Raw genomic sequence first — 13,471 nt, forward strand, 5'->3', positions numbered from 1 at the left:
ATTTTTCATCGTTAAAATAGTTTTTAACAATGAAAAATTTCATCGCTAATGCTTTAAAAATTTTAAAAATTTAAAAAAACTTTTCTATTAAAGGATATATATTATAGTAATTTTTTTATATTTATAAAAAATATAAGATAAATTTAAAAAATAATATGTGCAAAATAAAAATATTAAAATATTAAGATGAATATGTAGTAATATAAGAAAATTATTGAAATCATAATTAAAATGCCAAATGTAATTTAAAAAATAATAATAATAATTTTTATCATAAAAAAATTATAAATAGCTTATAAAAAAATAGTAAATATTAAAATTAAAAGTTTACAAGAATGATGGATAGAGTGGGTCAAGATATTTTAGAATATGTGATTGCATTTTATCTAGTCTTATCATTAGTTAGTTCATAATTATCATATATACTAAATTTTATGTTTATTATATTTATAATGATATATTTAAAAAAAAATCTTGATTTTGTTGCTTGTGATCTTTGAAAATCTCATTTTATTTTATTTCTTATTTATACACATAAGTAATGAATAAAAATTTAGAAAGATTGATGAGCTGATATGGATGAAGAAAAAGTATATGTGGGATATGGATCGAACCTACTTCAACCTGTATGTAAACCAAACACAATTTGACCCATTAACACCCCTAGTTTGAATCATACTTCTATCTGATTTTGGTTAGTCTTTCATCCATTTTAGTTAATAAATAAAAAATAAAAAAGGTGACATGGTAATAGATCAAGAAAAAATTTTGCACCCCATATCTGAGCTCTGGTGCTAAAGTGGCCTGGCTCTATTTGTCGATGGCTCCATTGAGTTTCTTAGATAGGATCAGGCCCAAATTTAGCTCATTTTTTATGTAATTGTCATTAAACCTAAATATAATATGAGTTCTACAAAATCTAAATTAGCAGGACAAAATATGTGATGTTTGGAAAACAGGCTATAAATATATTAACATTCTATGAAAATTTAAAGATAGATATGGTCTCAACCGTATGGGCTATGAAAGTGGGCCGGATGAACTTGGTCACATACTTCCTAAACAACAACATCAGAGAAGAAAGAAGTAAGGTACTTTTTTGACCTCTCAAATATCATCATTTTTCGCATGAAGCCCTGAGTTAAAAAGTTTGCAGTCAAATCCTTGAACTCGCTTTCAGTGAATCAATGTGGTCCTGTCGTCTATCTTGTCAGTTGGATCTGAAAAAATTTTATCATGCGAGCATCATATAATTACTTATAAAAAAATTTATAAATGAGAAATTCTTTTTTAGTAATTATTAGCGATGAAAGATAATTTACGTCGCTAATAACATAATTAGTGATGAAAATAATCATCATAAATAAAATTTTTTTATTGAAAAATTTTTGATGAGGATTATTAGCGACGAAATCCTATATTTTCATCGTAAATAATATTTTTCGAAGAAAAAATTTTTTCTGACGGAAGATTTTTTTTTTGATGGGAACTATTAGCGATGAAAATTTTTTTCATCGCTAATAAACTTATTAAAGATGAAAATTTTGATTTTCATTGTAAATTTATTTTTTCGTTTGAATTACGATAAAAATTAATTATTAGCGACGAAAATTTTTATCGCTAATACCTCGCATCCCGTCATGTCCCATCTGAAACCCATTTTCTTTCTCGTTGCCCCCCCGCCCTCACTCGGCATTCTCTCGCGCTCCCCCCGGCATCCTGCATCTCTCCCTTGTCCGGCCACCATCGCCGTCTGCAAAGCCATCGCCAGTGCCGCTGTCAAGGTGAGTTTTATTACTTTTTTTTTTTGGGGGCCACCATCGAGGTGAGTTTTATTACTTTTTTTTTGGGGGGGGTTCGGACTGGGGCTGGGGACGGAGATGGGGATGGTGACGGGGCTAGGAGGTCGGGGCCTGTGGGTCGGGTCCGACGGGCCAGGGCCAGGGATGGGGACGACGGGCTGGGGCCGGGGACGGCGGTCCGGGGTCGCGGGGCCAGTTGGCCGGGCCTGCTGGGCCTGCAGGTCGGGTCCGATGGGCTGGGGCTGGGAACAAGGAGGGCGGGTCGGGTCCGACGGGCTGGGTCCGGGGATGGGGTTGGGGACGGCGGTCCGACGTCGGTGGGTCGGAGACGGGGGCATGCAGGGCCGGGGCCGAGGCCGGGTCGGGTCTGTGACTGGGCCTGGTCGGGTCCGTGATGGGGCTGGGTCGGGTCGGGCCTGGTCATTTTCGGGTCAAGCCGAGCCGGGCCAGGTTGTGACTAGGTCGGGTCCATGACGAGGTCGGGCCTGGTCGTTTTCAGGTCGGGTTGGGTCATGCCGTGTTGGTGCGGGTCGGGCCGGGTCAGGTCGGGCTGGGGTGGGTCAGGTGGAGCCAGGGCAGGTCGGGTCGGGTCAGTTCTGGTCCAGGTCAGGCTGGGGTGGGTCGGGTCTGGTTGGGTTCGGGCCAGGTCGATTTCGGGTCGTGCCGGGGCCTTTGGGGAAGGGTCCGGGGATGGGGCCGAGATGGGGCAAGAAGGGTTGGGGCTGAGCCGGGCCGGGCCGGGTTGGGGTGGGGTGGGCCGGGCAGGGTCGGGTTCGGGTCGGGTCAGGTCTGGGTCGGATCGGGTCGGTTCCGGGTTGTACCGGGGTCGGGTCGATTCCGAGTCAGGCCGGGGCCTTCGGGGATTGGTTCGGGGATGGGACTAGGGTGGTCCGGTAGGTCGAGTGGGGTCGGGATTGATCAAGGTCGAGACGGGTCGGGGTCGGTTCCAGGTTGGGACTGGTCGGGTCGGGCTGAAATTATTATAATTGTTGCATATTATTTTTTAGTGTTACTGCTAAAATTATTTAATTATTTGACTAATTTTTTTTCATTAACACAATGCATATTGCTGTTGTCTGTTATAATTAAATTATTTTATGTGCTGTTTTGTATGCTGCTAAAATTATAAATAAAAAAAATATTTTTATTTTAGAGAAAACTCTTTTGAAATTTTTGATGATGAAATTTCAATACGAAGTTATTCTTTTTTGATAAATTAGAAATCCATCTTCGAATGCACGTTCAAAGATGGTACTTAAATTATATTGAGCCATAGATTCTCGTTCAAGTTTTGATCTTCATCGAGATCGAAACTTGGATGTCCCGTATTCGGGCTTTTTAGAAAAGTAATAATATTATTGTTGTTAATAGTTGATATTTCATTTTATTATGTGATATTTAGTAGTTATCTATCTATTGTTCTCCAGGTATATGGTAGATAGGGTGCGTAGGCATCATATCCACATCGTATACTTGGAGAACCATGGGGAGATGCTGTCAAAATTTTTACAAAAATGAGATGAAATATCCACTAACAACAATAATGAGATTATTACTTTTCTGAAAGGGATAGGAACACACCTGTTAGTAATAATTTGAAAAAGATAGGATCATGCATTTTTACTTCATTAAGTTGATGTAACACATTTTTTGTGTTAATGTTCAGTTTGCATGTATTTTTTAATATGTGTTATTTGTATCAAGTGATCCGGATCTGGATCCAGATAGAGATTTTGGTTAGAATTCGAAACGTGATTCAGTCCGAAATTTGGATCGAGATCCAGAATACCACTGAACTTTTTTTTTGTTGTTAATAATTTTGTGTTTGTTGTTAGATGAATATCAACAAAAGTTGGATAAATGCTAGAGGTATTTTTTTGCCTGAATATCAAAAAGGAGTTTGAGATTTCATTGACTTTATATGGCATAAGACTGACAGTGCTAGTCAGATAAAGTGTCCATGTAAGAGATATATCAATATGGTATATCGTCACATAATACTTATTGAGAAGCATCTGCTACAATATGGTATGGATAAGAAGTATACTTATTGGATATGGTATGGGGAGGATGATCTGAATGAAGTGGTGCGCGACGATGATGATACTCAAGATGATAGTGATGCTGCTAGACCTGTCGAACATAGTAGTATTGGAGAATTGTTAAATGATTTACATCAATGTGCTTGTTCAAATGTACAGATGAATACTACTGCATCTGAAAGTAATTCTGATCATGAACATAATATCTGACTTGAGGTAGAAGGGATTTCTGAACAGTTTGCAAAGCTTGTAAGGGATTCACGAGAGCCACTCTATCCAAATTATGCAAAGTTTTCCAAGTTAGAATTTTTGATAAAATTACTTCATATTAAAATCGTGAACCAATGGAGTCAGAAGTCATTTGATCAAATTTTAACATTGATTAAAGCAGCTCTACCCGATAGAGAGAGACTTCCGAAATCATATTCTGAGACAAAAATATACATGCAAAAAATAAGACTTGGCTATACTCCTATACGTGCCTGCAAAAATGACTGCATATTATTTTATAAGAATAACGAACAAGCAACTGAATGTCCGAAATAGGGTGAGCCTAGATACAAAATTGATATTAGAAAAGCAAAGAAGATACCTCAAAAGATTTTGAGATATTTTTTATTGATTTCAAGACTTCAAAGGTTGTATATGTCCACAAAGATAGCTGAAGAAATGAGATGGCATTATGAGCAGCGGGTTTTGGAGGAGAACATACTTAGCCACTCGATCGACTCTTTAGTGTGAAAAGACTTCGATGCAAAGCATCCGTACTTTACGAATGACCTGCGTAATATCTGGCTTGGTCTAGCGATAGATGGATTTAATTTCTTTGGCAAGCTGAGTACCTCTTACAGCATGTGACCTGTGATGCTAGTTGTATATAATGTGTCACCTTGGAAGTGCATGAAAGAATCATTTATTTTTATGTCACTATTTATTTCAGATCCGAAAGTATCAGGTAATGAAATTGATATATATCTACGACCTTTAATTGATGATCTGAAGGAGTTATGGGAAAATGGGGTACGGACATATAATTTTGTGAGTCGAAGTAATTTTAAGTTGCATGCTTCGATTCTATGGACCATAAATGATTTTTCAACATATAAAAATTTATCTGGATGGAGCACCAAAGAATATCTTGCATGTCCAATATGCAATAGGGATGCATCCTCCTTATATTTAAAGCACAGACGAAAAATATGTTTCATAGATAATCAACGGTTTTTTCCTGCTAATCATTCTTGGAGGATCCATTATCATCAATATTTTGATAGTAAGTCCGATCGACATCTGCCACCTAAAAAGTTAAGTGAAGTAAAAATTTTAGAATAACTTGAAGTCATTGGAAACGTCTAATTTGAAAAAAATATCGAATGCTGTATTAGAAGTAGCTACTTCTTCATCATAATCTGGATGTAATGTACATTGAAAAGAATATTTATGATAATATCATCGATACTGTATTGAATATTTCAGAAAAAATAACAGATGGTACAAAAGCTCCTTTTGATTTACAGAAAATGAAAATTCGGTCGGAGTTGTATTTAGTTCATCGAGGTGAGAGATATTTTATGCTACCCGCATGTTATTCGTTGTTTGAAGAGGAAAAGAAGAATTTCTGTGAATGGTTCAAAACCATAAAGTTTTCTGATGCATACGCTTCAAACGTATCGCGGTGTGTTGGAAACAATGATGGTAATATCTTCGGCATGAAAAGTCATGACTCCTATGTGATGATACAACATTTGCTTCCTGTGGTCATGTGTGGCTGTTTGGGTGGTGATGGTCAAACTGCATTGATTGAGCTAGGAGTGTTCTTCCGAAAACTATATTATCGAAAATTGAAGATTAACTTACTTAAGAGTTCAGAGAAGGATATCGTACTCATTCTTTGTAAGTTAGAAAAAATTTTTTCATCATCATTTTTTGATGTTATGGTGCATCTGGCTATTCATCTTTCAAAGAAAGCTCTTTTGGCTAGATCGGTACATTATCGATGGATGTATCCTATTAAAAGGTAAAAAAATTATACGTACTTTGTCATATCTATTATAAGATATAAATATATTTCTGAAATTTAAATTTATTTTTGTTTATAGATTCTTGTGCACCTTAAAAAAGTATGTGCGTAATAAAGCAAGGCCTGAAGGGTCTATAGCGGAAGCATATGTAGCTACTGAGTGTGTCACATTCTGCTCGATGTATCTTGATGATATCAAAATAAGATTCAATCATGCAGATCGTAATACAAATTATGAATGGGGTGATAATGAACCAACGTTATCTATATTTAAACAAATGGTTCGACCTACTGGTGCAAGAAGATATGAATTTATGGATGTGAATGAGCTATCCAAAGCATACTTTTATATTCTAAATAATTATGAAAAAATTAAAGATTTTATTGAGTAAGTATTATTTTATCATACTGTTTAATGATTAAAATTTTTTTTTATGTCGATATATAATTAAAAATCATAACTTCTTGCAGTGAGCACAAGAGTATATTATGTAGAGAGAATAATATGTGTTGGTGCAAAAATCTGCCTGCGTCGGAGAAGCTGGAGTCGAGGGAGTCGCGGTCGTCGCTGGGAAAGAAGTCTAAACTGGAGTTGGGGTTGCTCTGGCAAGACCCTCCGATGCTCAAGTCAGTTCTCTGCCTCAACAAGAATGGAGTGCTCGAACAGAAATTTTAGCAGAGTTTTGAGATAGAAGATGAGAGCTTAGAGAATAACGTATCTGGGTCCTCCTTTTATAGGCAGAGGGTGCGATAGACTGATAGCGACGTTTGTAACCATCTGACCGTGGGCCGTTCGGGGCCAGAAGAAGCTTGTTATGAAGAGTAGTGGAGTGGAATCGTGGCCATCACTGTGACCTGCCACGTGGAGTCTGTTGCAGAGAGTGGAGCGACGTCCGTTGTCGTGACTTACCAGAGAGTGGAGGAGCCGTGCGGTATCCATCGCAGGAAGTGGAGCAGAGTCGTGGCCATTATTGTGGTCTGCCAGGGAGTGATGGAGCCACGCAGAATCCATCGCAGGAAGTGGAGCAGAGTCATGGCCGTTACTATGGCCTGCCAGGGAGTGATGGAGCCATGCAGAATCTGTCACAGGAAGTGGAGCAGAGTCGTGGCCGTTACTATGGCCTGCCAGGGGGTCCAGACCTGTCGGCCAAAGTTCGGTTGAAGTTCGATCTCCGTAGAAGCCCAGATGGGGATCATTTGTCGAAGAATCTCGATCGAGGCCTGTCTGCAAAAGAAATCCGAAAGGAATTCATCCACAATGAATCCAGCACGGACCGCTCGTGGTAGAAATTTGAAGTAGATCGTTTGTAGCGAAAACTCGAAGTGGGTCGCTTGCAGTAGAGGCTCGGAGTCCGGCACTTGTAGGAGTTCGGGGTAAGGTCTACCTGCAACAGGAGTTCAGGATGGAAGTCCGGCTCTCACGGGAGCCCGGACGAAGTCTACCTGCGGTTGAAGTCGGGGATGAAGTCCGGCTCCCGTAGGAGTCCGGATGAAGTCTTCCTGCAGTTGAAGTCAGGGACGAAGTCCGGTTCCCGTAGGAGTCCGGATGAAGTCTTCCTGCAGTTGAAGTCGGGGATGAAGTCCGGCTCCCGTAGGAGTCCGGATGAAGTCTTCCTGCAGTTGAAGTCGGGGATAAAGTCCGGCTCCCGTAGGAGTCCGGATGAAGTCTACCTGCAGTTGAAGCCGGGGATGAAGTCCGACTCCCGTAGGAGTTCGGATGAGATCTACCTGTAGTCGGAGTCGGGGACGGAGTCTGGCTCCCGTAGGAGTCCGGATGGAGTCTACCTGCGGCTGAAGTCGGGGATGAAGTTCGGCTCCCGTAGGAGTCCGGATGAAGTCTTTCTGCAGTTGAAGTCGGGGACGAAGTCCGACTCCCGTAGGAGTCCGGATGAAGTCTTCCTGCAGTTGAAGTCGGGGACGAAGTCTGGCTCCCGTAGGAGTCCGGATGAAGTCTTCCTGCAGTTGAAGTCGGGGATGAAGTCTGACTCCCGTAGGAGTCTGGATGAAGTCTACCTGCAGTTGAAGCCGGGGATGAAGTCCGGCTCCCATAGGAGTCCGGATGAGATCTACCTGTAGTCGGAGTCGGGGATGGAGTCCGGCTCTTGTAGGAGTCCGGATGGAGTCTACCTGCGGCTGGAGTCAGGGACGAGGTCCGGCTCCCATAGGAGTTCGGATGGAGTCTTCCTGCGGTTGGAGTCGGGGATGAAGTTCGGCTCCCGTAGGAGTCCGGATGAGATCTACTTGTAGTCAGAGTTGGAGACGGAGTCCGACTCCCGTAGGAGTTCAGATGAAGTCTTCCTATAGTTGAAGTCGGGGATGAAGTCCGACTCCCGTAGGAGTGGACGGGAGCTGAATGAAGTCTTTCTGCAGTTGAAGTCGGGGATGAAGTCCGGCTCTCGTAGGAGTCCGGATGAAGTCTTCCTGCAGTTGAAGTCGAGGATGAAGTCCGGCTCCCGTAGGAGTCCGGATGAAGTCTACCTGCAGTTGAAGCTGGGGTCGAAGTCTGGCTCCCGTAGGAGCCCGGATGAAGTCTTCCTGCAGTTGAAGTCGGGGATGAAGTCCGGCTCCCGTAGGAGTTCGGATGAAGTCTTCCTGCAGTTGAAGTCGGGGATGAAGTCCGGCTCCCGTAGGAGTCCGAATGAAGTCTTCCTGCAGTTGAAGTCGGGGATGAAGTCCGGCTCCCGTAGGAATCCGGATGAAGTCTACCTGCAGTTGAAGCCGGGGACGAAGTCCGGCTCCCGTAGGAGTCCGGATGAAGTCTAGCAGGTGGTCGACCACCGTCGAAACTTGGGTGGAGTCCGCCCGTCATGGAAAATCCGATCGACGCTGGTGGGGGTTTATCCGTCGGCAGAACTTGGAAATGTTGCGGAGGCTCGGCCAACGGAGAGGTTTCGAAAGGATGTCGCCGAAGGTCGGACGTCGGTAGAACCCCTGGAGGGTCACTCCTGACACGAACTTCGACTGGAGGGGGTATTTTATACCCAACATCAGTCCCCCTACTTCTGAGTTTGAGTTTCGAATGAAGAAAGTACAGAAAAATTTTCACAGCCGAAGTTGTCCCCTTGAATCCTGTGCATGATTGCCCTCAGATATCCTGGCATTTAATGCGCGCGTGCTGGAGTCTTTTTCCAATTAGGGCGATTCGAAGAGTCCTTTCGAAATTTCCACCGGAGCGTAGTTCTAAGTGTCACACCATAATGGTCCCGCCATCGGTCAGCCCCATGCCATGGTGAGTGGGACACGTGGCGGGCATTGGTAGACCTAGGGACATCCGCCACCATAACTGTGCCAGGCCCCGTCGCTTATTTAAGCCCCCTTTTTCCCTCCAGGGACTTCATCTCGCAGAGTCGACACCTTTCTTCTGCCTGAGAGTTTAGCCACCCCATCGGTGCCCTCCTCGACTCTAAGCATTCTTCGCACCAATCTTCGCCATCTCCGCCGGCTCCCTGCCGCCTTCAGTCTTTCTACCCTTTCGAGGAGTTCTCCCGTTGGGGCTTCTGCCCCGGAGGCCAATCTCGAGAGGATGTTACGGATCAAGAGGAGTAGGAGGGGGAAGATGGTGGTTCGGGAGTTCAGTGGCTGTCGAACTGTCACTGAGGGTTCCCACCGCCTCGAAGGGGGCTCGAGGGAGAATTCCTTCAACAACAGGGATTTAATAACAGAACCAACCGGTGAGCGCATTCCGCTCGAGAATTTCAGAGTAGTTGAACGAGGCGACACCGGTCAACGGGGTAGAGTTGTCGTCATAAGCCGTGGCGGGTTTCTTGACGTCGTCGAGGTCGAGGGACCAGAGGCGGTCGGCACTGACGGTGGGGCAGTAGAACTTGTTGCGGGGATGGTGGAAGTAGCGCATGCCGACCTTGCCGAAGTACCTAGGATGGTGGTCATCGTGGAGCACATGGTGGTGGTGCATGCCTCCAACATCATCGCGGCCTCCGGGGTACTTTCAGTTTTCCCCGATGTAGGTCATCGTCGCCGCTGCCGTCACCGTTGCTGCCCCTTGAATTCTATCCCCCCCTTTTCCCCCTAGGGTTGGGGTTTCGACAATGGAGCGGAATGAGGCGGGGGCGAGAGCCGATGGATTCATCACACGTGCTGGGAGATACTGCTGAGGAAGATGGAACCAGAAGGAAAAGCCAAGAGCTTGGAGCGGTTTTGAATGTATTCTTTTCAAGTCTTGTAGTAATGTTCTTTTTTTTCTCAGTCCTCAGGGCTTTGTACTGTACCCCTTGTTAATCAAGAATAAAAAGGAGCTTTTTGTTACCTTGCCTGTACTTTGCATCAAATTGTCGCCTGCCAAACTTCTTTCATTCACTATTGTTAGTGTGGTATTCCCCCCTCCTTTTGCCGACGTTGTCTGGAGGTTCCTGGTCGTCGCCACGTCGGCCTGCTTCTTCTTTCTTTTCTTCTTTTTTTTTTTTTGAGTGATGGTTTTCCCTCTACTCTTAGTGGGGTCACGGGAGCGCGAAGGGGCCGCTGAGAAGGTTCCCTTTTTCTGATCTGGTCTTGAATGACCGAATCTTAGTCGATGCCAGGATGATGTTCTTCCCTTACTTCTGAGGTAATCGATTTCAGCTCAGATTAAGATGAGGTTCTTCCTCCGCTCCTAATAGGGCTGTGGGGGCACGTATGGGCGTTGCAGGGCCTCTCCCTCCATCCGGTCTCAGAGTAACCGGGCCTTCGACTTTGCTCATGTTAGGGTGAGGTTCTCCTCCTGTCCCTAACAGGGCTGTGGGGGCGCATATGGGCGCTGTAGGGCCTCTCCCCCCATCCGATCTAAAGATAATCGGGCCTTCGACTTTGCTCCTGTCAGGGTGAGGTTCTCCTCCTGTCCCTAACAGGGCTGTGGGGGCACATATGGGCACTGTAGGGCCTCTCCCCCCATCCGGTCTAAAGATAACCGGGCCTTCGACTTTGCTCCTGTTAGGGCGAGGTCCTCCTCTTGTCCCTGACAGGACTGTGGAGGCACACATGGGTGTTGCAGGGCCTCTCCCCCCATCCGGTCTAAGTGTAACCGGGCCTTCGATTGTGTCGGGATGAGGTTCTCCTCCTGCTCCCGACACGGTTCGTTCCGAGTCCTGTCGATATAGGCTCGTGCCAAGAGAGAAGACACGTGGATACAAAACTTCCATTTAAAGTAAAGTTATTGGTAATACATTCGTAAATTTTTTGAGCTCCATGGTCGCAGGAGGTCTGCTCCTCCGAGCTCCTTGAGGTAGTAAGTTTCGGGCCGGACCACCTTCTTGACTTCGTACGGGCCTTCCCAATTTGGGGCAAGCTTTCCTCGATCCTGAAGTTGCGAGACGGTGGCTCATCGAAGCACCAGGTTTCCTGCTCTAAAGACTTTATTTTTGATCCGGAAATTGTAATAGCGGGCGACTTTCTGTCTGTAGGCTGCCATCCGAACTTGAGCTACTTCCCATTTTTCTTCCAGCAAGTCGAGGTTGGCTTTAAGACCTTGCAAATTGTGATGTTCGTTGAATGCCACGACTCATGCCGACGGGAGCTTGAGCTCAATTGGGATAACAGCCTCTGTTCCGAAGGCTAGAGTGAAGGGGGTCTCACTCGTGGGCAGTCTTTGGGTAGTTTGGTATGCCCACAACACATGATAAAGTTCATCTGTCCAAGTTCACTTTGCCTTTTCGAGCCTTGTCTTAATCCCTTGCAGCAGAATTCTGTTGGTCACTTCAGCTTTGCCGTTCGCCTAAGGATGGGCTACCGATGTGAAGTTGTGGGAGATGCTTAGATCTTCACAAAATTTGATGAATCTCACTCCCGCAAATTGCCACCCATTATCAGTAATTAGGGTTCTGGGCAGGCCGAACCTGCAAACGATTGACTTCTAGATGAAGTCTTGCATTTTGGCTTCTGTGATTTTCGCCAGCGGTTCGGCTTCGACCCACTTGGTGAAATAGTCAATTGCTACCAGAAGGAACTTCCTCTGCCCCGACACCATGGGGAAGGGTCCAAGGATATCCATCCCCCATTGTGCAAACGGCCATGGGGCACTCAAGGGTGTAAGCTCGACGGCGGGCAGTCTCTGGATGTTGGATTATCTCTGACATCGATCACACTTTCTGACGTATTCAATTGAGTCACGGTACATTGTCGGCCAGTAATACCCTTGGTGGAGCAACTTGTGGGATAAGGATCTAGCCCCCAGATGGCTTCCGCAGATTCCTTCATGCACCTCACACAAGGCGTAGTCAGCTTCCGAAGGCCGGAGATATTTTAAAAGGGGCAAAGAGTATGATCTCTTGTACAACTTATCCTCATAAAGGATATACCGGGAGGCTTGATTTCTGAGCTTCCGAGCTTCTTTTGCATCATGAGGGAGAACCCCGTCTCTGAGATATGCCACCAGTGGGTTGATCCAACTGAGCTCATGGTCAACTTCCATCACGGGCTGTGATTCTTCTGTACTTGGGTACCTCAGGACTTCAAAGAGAACACCCTTGGGCAATTCGGTCGGGGCCAGCGTAGCCAGCTTGGAGAGAAGATCGGCCCTGATATTTTCCATCCTTGGAATCTGCCTGATGTTGAAGCTACTAAAGGTGGGGACGAGCTCCTTTACTTTTTTAAGATACTTAGCCATGCTGTCTTCCCGTGTTTCGTAGTTTCCGCTGACTTGTCCACCACCAATTGGGAGTCACTGTGAATTTGGAGCCGATCTACTCTCAATTCTTTGGCGATCCTCAATCCTGCGATCAGAGCTTCATATTTCGCTCCATTGTTTGTTGCGGGGAATTCGAAGCGCAGAGCGTACTCCGTGATAATTCCCTTCAGACTGATCAAGATCAGGTCCGCGCCTGCGCCCGACATGTTGGAAGATCCATCCACGTAGAGGGCCCAAGAGCAACCAGGGGGGTCTGCTTCTTCTTCAGGGGAGTTCGGTCGGGGCTCCAGGCCATCAATTTCACTCTGTTCAGTTTCGGCGTCCTCCGAGATAGTGCACTCTACTATAAAATCTGCCAATATCTGGGCTTTCACTGCCAGTCTAGGTCGATAGTTGATGTCGAATTCAGTGAGCTCGATCGCCCATTTCGCTATCCTCTCGGAAGCATCTGCCCGGTGCAGAATCGCCTTAATCGGCTGGTCGGTGAGCAACATCACGGTGTGCCCTTGAAAGTAGGGTCGGAGCCTCCGAACTACAATCAACAGGGCGTAAGTTAGTTTCTCTAATTTAGTATACCTGGTTTCGGCATCTCTCAATGCACGACTGATGTAGTAGATCGACCGTTAAATTTTTGCTTCTTCCTTGACAAGAACTGCTGCGAGAGCCATAAGGGAGACTGCTAGGTACAAAAATAGCTCCTCTCCAGGCTCGGGCTTCACCAATAACGGAGGCGAGCCGAGGTAGCTCCTTAGCTCTTCGAACGTCTGTTGGCACTCAGTGGTCCAACAGAAGCTCTTCGGCCGCTTGAGGGTTTGGAAGAAGGGTAAGCACCGTTCGGCCGACCTCGCAATGAAGCAATTCAGGGCTGCCACCCTCCCTGTGAGGTGCTGAACCTCTTTTATCGATTCGGGGCGGCCATATCTTGGATGGTGCAAATTTTTTCTAGATTGGCTTCAATCCTGTGCTCCGATACCATGAAGCCCAGGAACTT

Source organism: Elaeis guineensis, chromosome 3 (assembly GCF_000442705.2).
Source record: "Elaeis guineensis isolate ETL-2024a chromosome 3, EG11, whole genome shotgun sequence".
NCBI lineage: Eukaryota > Viridiplantae > Streptophyta > Magnoliopsida > Arecales > Arecaceae > Elaeis > Elaeis guineensis.